General features: G+C 47.3%; 1 long non-coding RNA gene across 1 annotated transcript; it reads left to right on the top strand.

Moving 5' to 3' along the window:
• The first annotated feature begins 9,136 nt into the window (after positions 1 to 9,136).
• LOC135828213 (uncharacterized) lies at positions 9,137 to 10,998 on the top strand. Its single transcript, XR_010555590.1, has 3 exons — positions 9,137 to 9,491; positions 9,584 to 9,746; positions 10,646 to 10,998. It is a non-coding gene; the product is annotated as an uncharacterized LOC135828213 (long non-coding RNA).
• Positions 10,999 to 12,854: the final 1,856 nt, after the last annotated feature.

The following is a 12,854-nucleotide window of genomic DNA, read 5'->3' as shown; positions in this document are numbered from 1 at the left end:
GCAGTGCCCTAGCGTACGTACCGTGCACCGGGATTTATATTCTATATAAATCCCGCGCGGGATTTATACTGGCCAATATAACCATGGCTAGACGAGCGCTGATTGGCTGAAAACAGGCCCTCCGTACCGTACCATGGTATAAATAGTCATTGTCTACACAGCATGGAGTACATTGTCTACACAGCATGGAGTACATTGTCTACACAGCATGGAGTACATTGTCTACACAGCATGGAGTACATTGTCTACACAGCATGGAGTACATTGTCTACACAGCATGGAGTACATTGTCTACACAGCATGGAGTACATTGTCTACACAGCATGGAGTACATTGTCTACACAGCATGGAGTACATAGTCATTGGGAATACATGTGCATGTAGTACAGCCAAGGCAGGTACCTATGCAGGCTATAGTATGGCTATGTACACCGCACATGTACTGCTGGCATAAACAGTACAGACAGCATGCTGCTAGAAGAAGACACCAGATGCACTGATATTATTATGGAAGTGAAATTCGAGTCACTTCTTGAACCAGACGCGCGCCGCAACTGAGTACATGTACTGAGAACCCAGAGCCAATGGACACACGACAACACACAAGCCCACACGCCCGTACACACACACACACACACGCGCGCCTGCACACACACACACACACACACACACACACACACACACACACACACACACACACAGTCCTGGACCACCCAATATCAAAGACGGGCTCAGCACATTTGATTGTCAGGAGGGTACTAGTAGGCGCAGGTCTGGGATTGGGACTAAGTTATAATATTACAACTGTGATTAGTTAACCAGGTACAAGATCATAAACAGCAAAAAGACTCAAGCAAACCCACAGACACGCTCGGGGTCAAATAATGAAAATATACAGAGCTACTGAGAGAAAGCAAAGTATTCTCTACAGTGGTGGTACTATGAGAGCGGAACACAGACATGGAAAATATTTCAATTAATAGAAAAATGAAAATTCAAGTTTGACGACAGTAGTGTCTTCTCTATGTACATTAGATAGGTAGAAAAAAGGACTGGTCTAGGCTTTGCTGCTGCTGCCGGTCTGTGCTCAAGAGACAAATCAGCAAACTAACCATCTACACACTCACATAATGTACACATACTACAAACACAGTCATCGCCATAAGGAGATTGTAGACAGGGTACAGGTAGGGTCACGGACAAGCTGCTCAAGCCGGGACAACAGTCTGGCATTCTCAAGACACTGTGTAACCAATAGTGTACGCAACACAGCCTGAGACTGAACAGCTCTGACAAACCTTTCCAAACAATCATCATCATACTGGAAACCAAACCTCCATGCATACAGCACACACAGGTTAGGGCATGACTCAACAACTTCACTAACACATGACAGAGGGACAACACCAAAGTGAGGGAATGGGTCGCCAACATTGGCTACACTCAGCTTAGAACAAGTAGACAATGCTTTACACACTGATACAAAACCATCACTACCTACATGATTCCTATTCACATAGACATCCTCTAGACTGCCTGACAAAGACTGAATGATGGACGACAGTATACTGCCATCGTCACATGCATTCCAGGCAAGATCTAGCGTGCGTACACCCTTGCAGTGCGACAGACCAGCAGCAACGCTTCGCAGACCAGCATTTCCACAGTTAGAATAACAGAGATCAATGGTACTGCTATCAAAGCAATAATGTGTGCTGAGAAAGTGCCCAATAGATACACAATCAAAAAGAGATAGGCTTACAGAACGAAAGCGAATGCCTTTGTGAAACACTTGTGGAAAGAATGAACAATGACCATCACAGGACGCACCTTGATACTGGCAGTGTTCATGATGAGCCACCAGAAGATGAACCAGGTAGCGCCGTTCCTCAGTCGACTCCGCTGGACGAACTGCAGGCAAAGCAGTAGCTGTAGCAGTAGCGTCCTCGGTGGATGATGGGATGGGCATCTTGGCGAGTGGACGCATCACACGCTCGCATTGTAATGCTGCGACGGGATTGACGTGCGCACAGCAGTGAGGAATACTTCCGTGTTGGGATCCACTGCATCCTTCTTCCACACATCGATGAGAGTTGACAGAAATAGTTCATCCGTCAACTCTCTCCCCCGTGGCAAGGCGCTCTCGACACGTTGGCAGCCGTTGCCCTCACCGCACGTCTCCTCCAGCAGCTTGTCGGCCAGTTCTTTCATTTTCTCATACGTTAGCGTTGCACAAAGTGTGGACTGCATCCTTTCAAGACCCGGACGTGCAGTCTTGCGATGGGAGTAGCTGACAATGTCAGCCACAAGACGAGAGTCGGCAGTGTCCGATGTCGATGACGTACGCTTCTCACAGATTAGCCGCCAGAGATGCTCCATGATGACGAACGAGGGCTTGTGCGGTAACAGTGTAATGACAAAGCGCCAGAACATTGTCATGTGACCACTGTAATGACCGACTCTCTTCACCAGCCATGCCGCGTCATGCTCGTCCTTCAGCATTTCACATGACAGATACCATGCCGACATGAACTCCTGTAGGGACAGGTGAGCGAAGCGGTACTGTCGGTTATCAGTCGAGCTGCCGTCTTTGTAAGCAATAAGGAGTCCAAGCTGAAGAGCGGCATCACTTAGACCAGCGCTTTTCACTTCCGACTCGCTGAATACGGCCTTTTGCACTGACAACATTGCAAGTGCAAAGCGGGAGACCTCGTACAGCAACTCCATCTCCCGTGAATCCGCCTCGGCGAAAGACTTTAACGACTTCCCTGCCTTCCGCTCCAACACACGTAGAAGTAGCGACTCGTATAATGCCGTGCTGGATTTCGCCAAGCCACGTCCGCTGTGGTACAGCTCACATGCCAGAGCAGCAAATAATGGAGTTCCCATCAATGCTAGCATGTCCGGCTGTGCATGCAGCTTCTCCAGCATCTCCTCCGCTTGTTTTCCGCCCACCACTTTTCTCACGTACGTCTTCACGTTCTCTTGCGAGAATCCGATAACCTCCAGTTGTTGATGGTACTTTCCACATTGACTTAACTTGTACGCATCGGCGCATGGTCGAGATGTGACCACAACATGCATATCGACATTGCTCCTTCTCAACAGCATGTCTTGCATGTACACACTGCAGTTCTCCAGGCTGCATTCATCGATTCCGTCAAGTACAACACAGAGACGTGATGGATGGCGGCAAAAGTAACTTTCCATCTCCAACAGCTCGTCTTTCTTCATGTTCAAACTAGCGAACCTTTGCGCCAGAAGCTTATACAGGCTAGTTGCAGCTCGCACTTTAGAACGTCGTAGTTCAACAGCCAAGACAAGATCAATCTTCTCCTTCCACAGCGAATCCATAGCCCACAGGTATTCCAGCATTAGAAGGAAGATTGTAGATTTGCCACTGCCCGCACTGCCAAACGCCAGCACGTTATTCTTTTTCACTCCAATGGACACGTTGCTAGCGGCACGAGCCAGCAGTCCACATTCGGTATCAACTACTGTGCTGGCACCTGCTTGGTCCTTTGCACTATCGCTACCTGTGTGAGAGAAGATCTCGCTAAGCTCAATGCCACGTGTCTTTGCGGACGTCCGATCCGGAGCTGCTAGCTGGCGTGCTCTTTCAGATTCGGAGGAAAAGAACGACTCGCTCTTGAAAAGTGTTTCTACTTCATCCTTCGTCAGCAGAGTAAGATTGACAAAGAGCTCGCTCAAAGCTATTTCCCTATCTGTTCCTAAACCGCCGCTGATCTGCACACCACGATCCTTGACTGCATCACGCAGTCGTGTCTGCGCCTTCAGGAGAGACGCTGGTAACTCGAGGTCCTCCTCCATCATCTCACCTCCAAGCACTGCTAATATAAATAAATATTTATTGCAGGAATCACTCATTGTCATACACGGATCAGCTTCGTTTTGCATCATTCATTGCGTACAGCGCCTCCGGGGTCTGGACGTCTGTGGTTGAGACGTCGAATAAAGTGATAAAATAACGATCGCTGTACAAAAGTGATAAAATAACGATCGCTGTACAAAAGTGATAAAATAACGATCGCTGTACAAAAGTGATAAAATAACGATCGCTGTACAAAAGTGATAAAATAACGATCGCTGTACAAAAGTGATAAAATAACGATCGCTGTACAAAAGTGATAAAATAACGATCGCTGTACAAAAGTGTCAAAGGTGGTACAGTATTGGTATAGGGTGTGTGTACGTGTTAGTGTGTGCGTGTGTGCGTACGTGTCAGTGTGTGTGTGTGCGTGTGTATATTATGTGTGTGTGTGTATGTGTGTGTATGTGTGTGTTTCCGATGATAAGCCAGATCCATAGCTGCTGGAGATGGCTCTCTCGAACATGGTCCCGCTCGTCGTTCTATATTGTCGGCCCCGTAAGGGGACACGTGACTGTAATGGCAGTGTTTACCAGGACCAGGACCAGGTGTGTGTGTGATTGTGTTCGTGTGAGTGTGTATGTTTGGGCTTATGCATGTGTCTGAGTGCAGGCGTAGGCGCGTATGTGTGTGTGCGTGTGTGTGTGTGTGTGTGTGTGTGTGAGTGTGTGTGTGTGTGTGTGTGTGTGTGTGTGTGTGTGTGTGTGTGTGTGTGTGTGTGTGTGTGTGTGTGTGTGTGTGTGTGTCTTCGGCTCAAGGACCGTGTTCATCGCGACCTACGCTCCTTGGATACACCATGGTTTGCTACAGCCCAGGATCGACCTTTGTGGAGATCGAGTGTCGTTGATGTTGTGCCTCCACCACCACCGTCTAACTAATACTTCTCTCACTCTAAGTCAACTGTGCACTGCAGTGTTTGCGACCGCTATCTGATTCTTAGTGCGTCTGGGTACAAGCGCCATAACTAATACTTCGTAAGCGCAGCGCGGCCCGTCAACTTCCTGTCAGCCAACAGCCTGGTGCAAAGTCGTGTCAACGTAAAGTCGTTGTGGTAGATGGTTCAAGAGTGTTGGTGGGCTGAAGGTACATAAGTGCCCTCTCGCAGGTTCCTCCCTACAGCCAATCGGACTCTGTCGATCCTGCACCTCGCCTAGTGCTTAAACACCAACATTGTTGCTCATTCCACTGGTGGATTTAAACGGCTCAATTCCGAGCGTGGCAAGCGACCAACAGCGAGGGAGCGTCTTGAGTTCAAATTCTGCTGTGTGTGCGGTGAGAGATATCGCAGGATCTGCAATGGCATGAGGCCGGATGTTCTGTTGCGACGCCGTTTGTTCCCCTCCTCATGAGGGCAGCTTGGCCATTTAACGGCAGCTGTATGTCAAGGTCAAGGTGTGTGTGTGTGTGTGTGTATGTGTGTGTGTGGTGTGTGTGTATGTGTGTGTGTGTGTGTGTGTGTGTGTGCGTGTGTGTGTGTGCGCGTGTGTGTGTATGGTGCACCTGGGTCACTCATCCAGCTGATTGACGGTTTCCATTCAGGCATGCAGGCTGCTGTTCCGGTTGATGGTGATGTGTCTGGGAGCATCTCAGTCGAGGATGGTTTGCGGCAAGGGTGCGTTGTGGCCCCACTGTTGTCCTGTGCTTTGGTCTTGTGTTGGAAGCATGGCGTACAGCTATAGAAGCAGCAGCTGGTGTTAACGATGTGTCCTTGATATCTTCAATCCATGGAAATGACAATCTATTTCCCAAGCGAACCCGTCAAACTGGCACGACATCGGTCAACGACCTGGAGGTTGCGGATGATGCAGCGCTACTTGCACCATCCCGTGAGTCAGCTCAACTGGCTTTGGAGCTGTTCAGCAACGTTGGCAACGGTTGCTTATTCCTTCGGCTTGACTCTGAGTACAGCGAAGACCCAGTTCATGGCCGTTGGTGCAAATTTATCATGTGCTGACCGCCTTCCGCTCTTTGTTGGTCCGGAGGAGATCGAAAGTGTCAATTCCTGTATGTATCTTGGCTCTGTGATATCTGCTGACACCCGCTCATCTGCAGATGTGGCCAGAAGACTCGGTAAGACAGCGGCAGCTTTCGACTTTATGCGCCGCGTCTTTCTTGACCGAAACCTTTCCATCGCCACCAAGCGCCATCTTTACGATGTTCACGTTCTGTCCACATTGCTCTATGCCTGAGAGTGCTGGACTCCGCTGAAGAGAGGCATGGTTGCCATCAACAACTTCCACCACCGCTCTCTCAGGTTCATTCTGGGTGTGTCCCGGCTCGATCAACAGCTGCAGCATATCAACAACCAGGAGCTGCGAAGACGCTGGCTTTCTCCCCATACCTCACACCAGATTTAGCGCTAAATTTGTTTATGCTTGTGGCCCTATGTGTTTATAAGCATACTGTTGGGTAGACCCGAGTATCAGTTGTCTGATGATTGCCTAGCGGCATGAAACTCAGAGTTACAACCAACCTGAACGTCCTCCGCGAGTCTGCTAAAAACAAGAGTACATAAACTGTACTCTTGATAAAAAAATTAATACTCAATTTTCAGACAGAACTGTTTCGTCCTTTGTGGAAAAAAAGAAAGTATGTGAACCCTGACACCAAAGGTGGTGCACACACACACACACACACACACACACACACACACACACACATACACATAGTACACAAACACACACATACACACCCTCATACACCATGTACCACACACACACACACACACACACACACACACACACACACACACACACACACACACACACACACACACACACACACACACACACACACCCCCCCCCCCCCACACACACACACACACGCACCCCCCCCCCCCACACACACACACACCATGTACCATGGCATGTATACGCCCGTCGCAAGAGGAGCACGCAAATCTGCAAATGCACTGGATGTGCACCCACAGATTTTCTCATAGCATTGCAACGACAGCGAACAAGATCTGAATGAGACAGATCAAGACTTGTTCCAGATAACTGTCTAATCCACACAACTGGCGAAGCCATGTGAATCGACCACCAATGCACACCTGGTCTACACCACACGGAGTACATCGGTATAAAACGGCCAAGACAGTTATCTATGCACACCCTACACTTGCTGGGGTAACCAGTATAGACAGCACGCTGCTTTGATAGAAGCAGACACTAGATGCACTGGTACCTTGAAGTGAAATTGGAGTTACTTTACCAACCAGCCTCGGCTACTGAGTAGGGTCCAGCGGATATCATAATGCTCCGAAAATGTTCGTATAATGCTTACCATAATGCTCCAAAAACGGCCTCATAATGCTGATTATAATGCTTCAGCAAGGGATATAATGCTCTTGGTTTGGGACAAAAATGGAAGAAAGTCTGCACATTGTCAAACTTCCAGGAAATTATGCATATCGTCGATCTGCATCTGAAGTTTTCCACCTTATCTCTCACGAGCTCCACTACTTCTTAGCACTATAAGACATGATCGCTTCTCCATTGATTGCTCTCCATTCCAACTTTGATGCAGGGTAGTGGCAGAATAGTCGGTGTATCAAATCCCTCCCCTAATTATCCATGTAGTGAGAGATGAAACCATTATTGCAGGTACTAGTAGTCATTCATTGTTGGGATGAAGTTAATCTTGACCATTGCGAGGACACTTCCGTAGACGATATTGATAAACTCCTTCAGACAGCTGTTTCGCTAATACATAGCTCATCAGTGAAGGTGGATGTGATTGATTTTCCGCGCCGAATTTCCGATGCTGCATGCATGTCCAATGCGCGTCATAATCAACAGTACTTCACACTTTCCTTTTCCCGCGTTATCACCTCAGCTATGCCAGTTTTGTATGTGGAACCCCCCTATATAATACCAGTTTGGTCTATATTTTTAATCATTCAACATTATTAATACTTGAAGTATTATTATTATTTATTACAACATCTCAAGACTCGGCGGAAACACCGGCCAATGTTACGAGAGTGCAGGTGATTGCCAACCACGGCGATAAATAGAAATAAGGGGAGGGAAAAAGAAAGAGTAGCAAAACGAACAGCAACAACAACTCCGTAAAGAAAGATAATGTCAAATAAAAACAGTGAAAACACACAGAGAGAGAGAGTGCGTCTCTGTGTTTTTCACTGTTTTTATTTGACATTATCTTTCTTTACGGAGTTGTTGTTGCTGTTCGTTTTGCTACTCTTTCTTTTTCCCTCCCCTTATTTCTATTTATCGCCGTGGTTGGCAATCACCTGCACTCTCGTAACATTGGCCGGTGTTTCCGCCGAGTCTTGAGATGTTGTAATAAATAATAAGAATAATAATAAGAATAATGTAAATAGGCGTCGAGGCGACAATAGTTTTAGAATTGCGATCAACAGAACGAGCTGAACCGCACATACTTTGATTCCATAGAAGACAGCGAAGTCTTTCTTGGTGCTCTCAACAGCCTTCACCCTTCCCTCCGCTTCACATGTGAGCACGAGCAGTCCAGCAAGTTATCCTTCCTCGATGTACTTGTTGAGAAAACTGAATTTGGTAGCGTAACATCGGTGTATCGTAAACCGACATTCACCGGACAATACATTTCCTATGACTCGTACTGTTCGTCTAATTATAAAGTCAACTTAGTAAAGAATCTCGTGGATCGCGCCAAACGGATCTGTTCACCTTGTAAACTCAGTGGTGAGCTCGAATTTCTCCGTTCAGTTTTCACCAAAAACGGATACCCAGGCGACATGTTGGCAAAACTGTTGTCTACAGCCCCCACGCCGAAACATGAATTGATAGGGCCTGCTCGTTGTCCTGTCTTTTTGTGCTTACCATGGAAGGGCAAGAAGTCTGACAATGTGAGTCGTGAAGTTCGTGCGATCATCAAACAAACCTACTATGCGGTACACTTCATACCCGTCTACACAACGATGCGTTCGTTCACGGTGTTGAAGGACGTCCTACAAACCCATCATTTAAGTCATGTAATGTACAACTTTGAATGCCGGAATTGTGCTAGCCGGTATGTTGGTAGGACTGTTCAGCACCTGAGCGAACGCATCAAGCAACACACTCCTTTATACATTATCCCACGTAGCGCACAACTGGAGCGTCCCACGCGGGGAAGACCCCGTAAACAACCACTACCTCCGCCAACACAGGACCTAGCGTCCCACTCGGCAAGTCCACCATGGGGCTGTTAAGTGATGACGTCACAGTTCCTTGGATACGCATAGCAACGATCCCACTGGGGACAAACAAAAGTAGCGTCGTCTCCACCGAACCAGTTGTCAGTGGCAACATATAGGAATCGTGTACATTTCTTCGTTTCTTCTTTGCTGTTTTCAGTGAGTGTTTTGTTTTCTCTTTGTCCTTGATCTCGACGGCGTTGTCGTGCTCATTACCTTACTGAGACGTCTCTTGTGACTGTAGCAAGTGTCACGGAGGATTTTATTGGCGTGACGAGGTAGATCGCCGAGATCGAGCGTGAAAAACGCTCTGCATTAGTAGCTCCTGTAGAATGTCTTCTGGGATGGCGTATCCATGGTCAACAAAGCCAAGGTGCAAGACAGCATAAGAGATCGTGTAAACGATGTGAACTCCAAAAGGTAAGCTCCTGAACAAGTGGAAAGATATGTGTATTTACAAACTCTCTCTTCATCCATCGATTGCCGCTATGCATTGCATTTTGTCTTCACAGATAATCTGGACAAAATTATATTGTAACTGGAGAGTGCAATCGTGCTTGGGACCCATCCCAATGTCATCACATGGCTGTGGTGACTAGTGTATACCTGGGAGAGTTTTTCCTCAACTGAGACGGAGTGTAGGTGGATGGATTATGAGAAATGCGAAGATGTGGAGTAAGTTGTGTCGAAGAAATGTGTAATAAAATAAAATTTACTTTACACTCAAACATACAATGTACATGTACATGTACAATGTCATGTAACATCATGATAATGATTCCATCTTCATTATCTCCGCAACAGGTACGCCATACGCACCGAATACATGGTGTGTGTGCACGCGCGCGCTTGCGTGCGCGCGTACATGCACACACTCTCATGCGTGGCCGAGTTGGCCGGATGAACAGACCACGCATTTGCACGAGGTGTCCGTCATGTCATTGGAGTGCTGTACTTTATGACTCAGGGGCGTAGGAGGGGTTTTGGAAGTGGTACGACCGAAGGTCGGTGCGGCGGAAGGCCGTGTTGGAGGGGGGGGGCTGGCCCCCCCCCCCCCGGAAAATTTTGTAAAAAAGACACAAAATCCTGCGTTCTGAGAACTTCTGGCGCAGTGTGCAGTCGAGTACAGTACTCAGTACGACTGCAGATGCATAACAGATCTACGAGTACGAGTCTAGAAAAAGGTCTGATGCGCATATGCAAATATCGATGGATCCTGATTTTTTTATTACGGTCTTGCACGTTCCAGACGGACCACACTGTTTGAAAAGTGGTGCGGCCATGGTCGTGCCAGTCGTAGCGGGTGCTACGCCCCTGTGACTTTATTCCAAAATAGTATGTCGTGCCCCTGTCAAATGGAGTTTGTGTCTATGCTCAGCGGGTATCGGGCCATGACGCCACACTGCAGTCAGCGCTGGAATTAAAATAGCACTTCATGGATTACTTTAACTAATTTCCTTTGCGTTTACTTTGTTGAGCCCGTGGTTTCATTTCTGTGTTCTGTTATGATTGACCTCTGGAAATAATCGGAGTGGATGTCATTTTTTGTCATATGTGTGTGCCTTGTGCAACAGGTTCAAGGCTAGATGCACTTCACATTCGGCGTCTGGGACCTGATAACATCTTGGTTGGATGGGTAATCAAGGATGATACTACTCGGCACACCAATGTACATGTCAATGTAGTTTTTACTTTTTCAGAGCTGCACTATTTACGTCTTGATGCTTACTTCGGTGCTAGTGTCGTGTCCGTGTGTTGCTACAATGTCATTATCTGTATTGTATTCCGTCTGCTTATACATGTGTCTTTATGAAGTGTTTGCCGTGGCGGCGATGTGTCTTGTCGATCAATAGTGTTGTGAAACCTATCACTATTCATGCTTTGCTGGCTACTCGCTCGCTCCGCGCCGTGCACGCTACTAGGTCTTGTAGTACAGTCAGACCTCGCTTACCCGCACACATCTGTTTTCCACAAAAATACCCGGATAGGCGAGGGAACCGGATAACTGAACACACATACTGTATATGATGCATGTGGCATATCAAAAGCAGTGACATCGTACATACATGTAGACGGGTCCTATGCAGTGCAACTAGCGTGCACAGTATGTAAAACAAGCGAGAAAAATGACAAGTGCATGCAACTGAGTGCTGTCCACGTGCACCCAGCATGAAGGACCTCATTTGCCTGTACAACTCCCTGATTCTAGCTTCTGCAAGGCACATGCAACCGGATACGACGAAGCTTTTTGTACACATTTCAACCAGTTTGTACACAAAATCATGCACCGGTATGCGGATCGCGAGGTCCGGTTATGTTGTATGCATAACATATGCTGCACATCGGTAACCAGCGATTTTCTTCCGGATGGCGAGGGATCCGGATAAACGAGGACCGGATAAGCGAGGTCTGACTGTATATAGCTCGATGCTTTGCATCGATCGCTGGTTGTTGTTGTTCTTGTTGCTTCTCTGTTGTTTGAGCTTGGTCCTAGAGTGAAGCTTTGATCTTCTTGTGTGGTGAGGGTGAGGAATGGGTATCTGGACTACTGGTATATTTCCGTAAAGAACCTGGAATTGTAGAATCCTGAGAGTATGTCTGGCCCACTCCCCGGTCATGACATTAGGGTGTTTCCCCCGGATTATTTCTATCATCCTGCGTGTTCTTGGGCTGAGCGAGCACATGCACGAGTGTGCAGCTATAACCCTGTGTATCTTTGGTTACACTTTGTTCTGCAATGCATGTACCTTGTAACAGTCTGTGCTTGCACTGCTTTGTGTGGCCTGCGTATTTCAGGACTATTCAGTGCATCAGACCCAGGTTGGTTTGGTTGCCGGATGATCTCTTGTTGCGTCGCTCTGTGTTTTGTATAATTTTTCGGCTTGAGAATTGAGCTGGTGTGTGGTTCCCAATATGAAAACATGCTGGTGCTCTGTGTTTCGATTATCGACTGTCCGCGGAGCAGTCACGATTCATTACCAGAACGGTCAATACTGTAGTCTCTTCACGTGTTTGTGTTTTCGCCGGGGGAATTAGCAGTGACGTTGCACATAGAGCGGCAGTGTTGCATCACTGGACGACCCTGCCTCTGCATCTGACTTAATCTCACCAGGATCTGGTGCAGATACACCAGACAGTCACTTCCTGTAAACATGCAAACAGCAAAAGAAGAGATCCCGCAGATCAGGAAAAACCATTGCGGAAAATATCGAGTAGATCATACACCATTCAATAATCTGGAGTAATTACAGTGAGACAAACACTTCAAACAGTGCTCTCTCTCTCTCTCTCCATCCTTCCAAAATACCCTGTAACAATTCCCTGGAATTATTTTATTTTATATTCTCAGGACATCATTCTGAATAACTTCTTCCATGGGTCTTCAATCACCACGGAGGGCGAGAATACAGCTAAGTCATGCAGTCTACGGGAGGTGCGGGCTGTCATGGATATAGAGGCTGATATTGTGAGGGCAGAGACAGAAAGAAGACACTGATTTCTTGATCTACTCACCTACATATAATCGAATCCACAGGGAGCGCTCGTACTTTGATCCATCAGGAGGCGAAGAATCTTCAAAGCACTCTCAAACACGGAGTTATACAGTGGGCAGCCAATTTCACAGCCATTATGAAGGCCCTCGACGACTACAGGAGATTTGTAGAGGAAAGAACAAGGAGTACAGAGCGACAACAATCGCTTGAAGAAAAAGCAAAGAAAAACTGCTCTCTCTCCAGTCATTTAGATGCTGTTGCCCTTCACAACTGTTCCATCCAGAGGACG

This window comes from Sycon ciliatum, chromosome 12 (assembly GCF_964019385.1).
Source record: "Sycon ciliatum chromosome 12, ocSycCili1.1, whole genome shotgun sequence".
Taxonomy (NCBI): Eukaryota; Metazoa; Porifera; class Calcarea; order Leucosolenida; family Sycettidae; genus Sycon; species Sycon ciliatum.
This window is presented reverse-complemented; position numbering and strand designations above follow the sequence as displayed.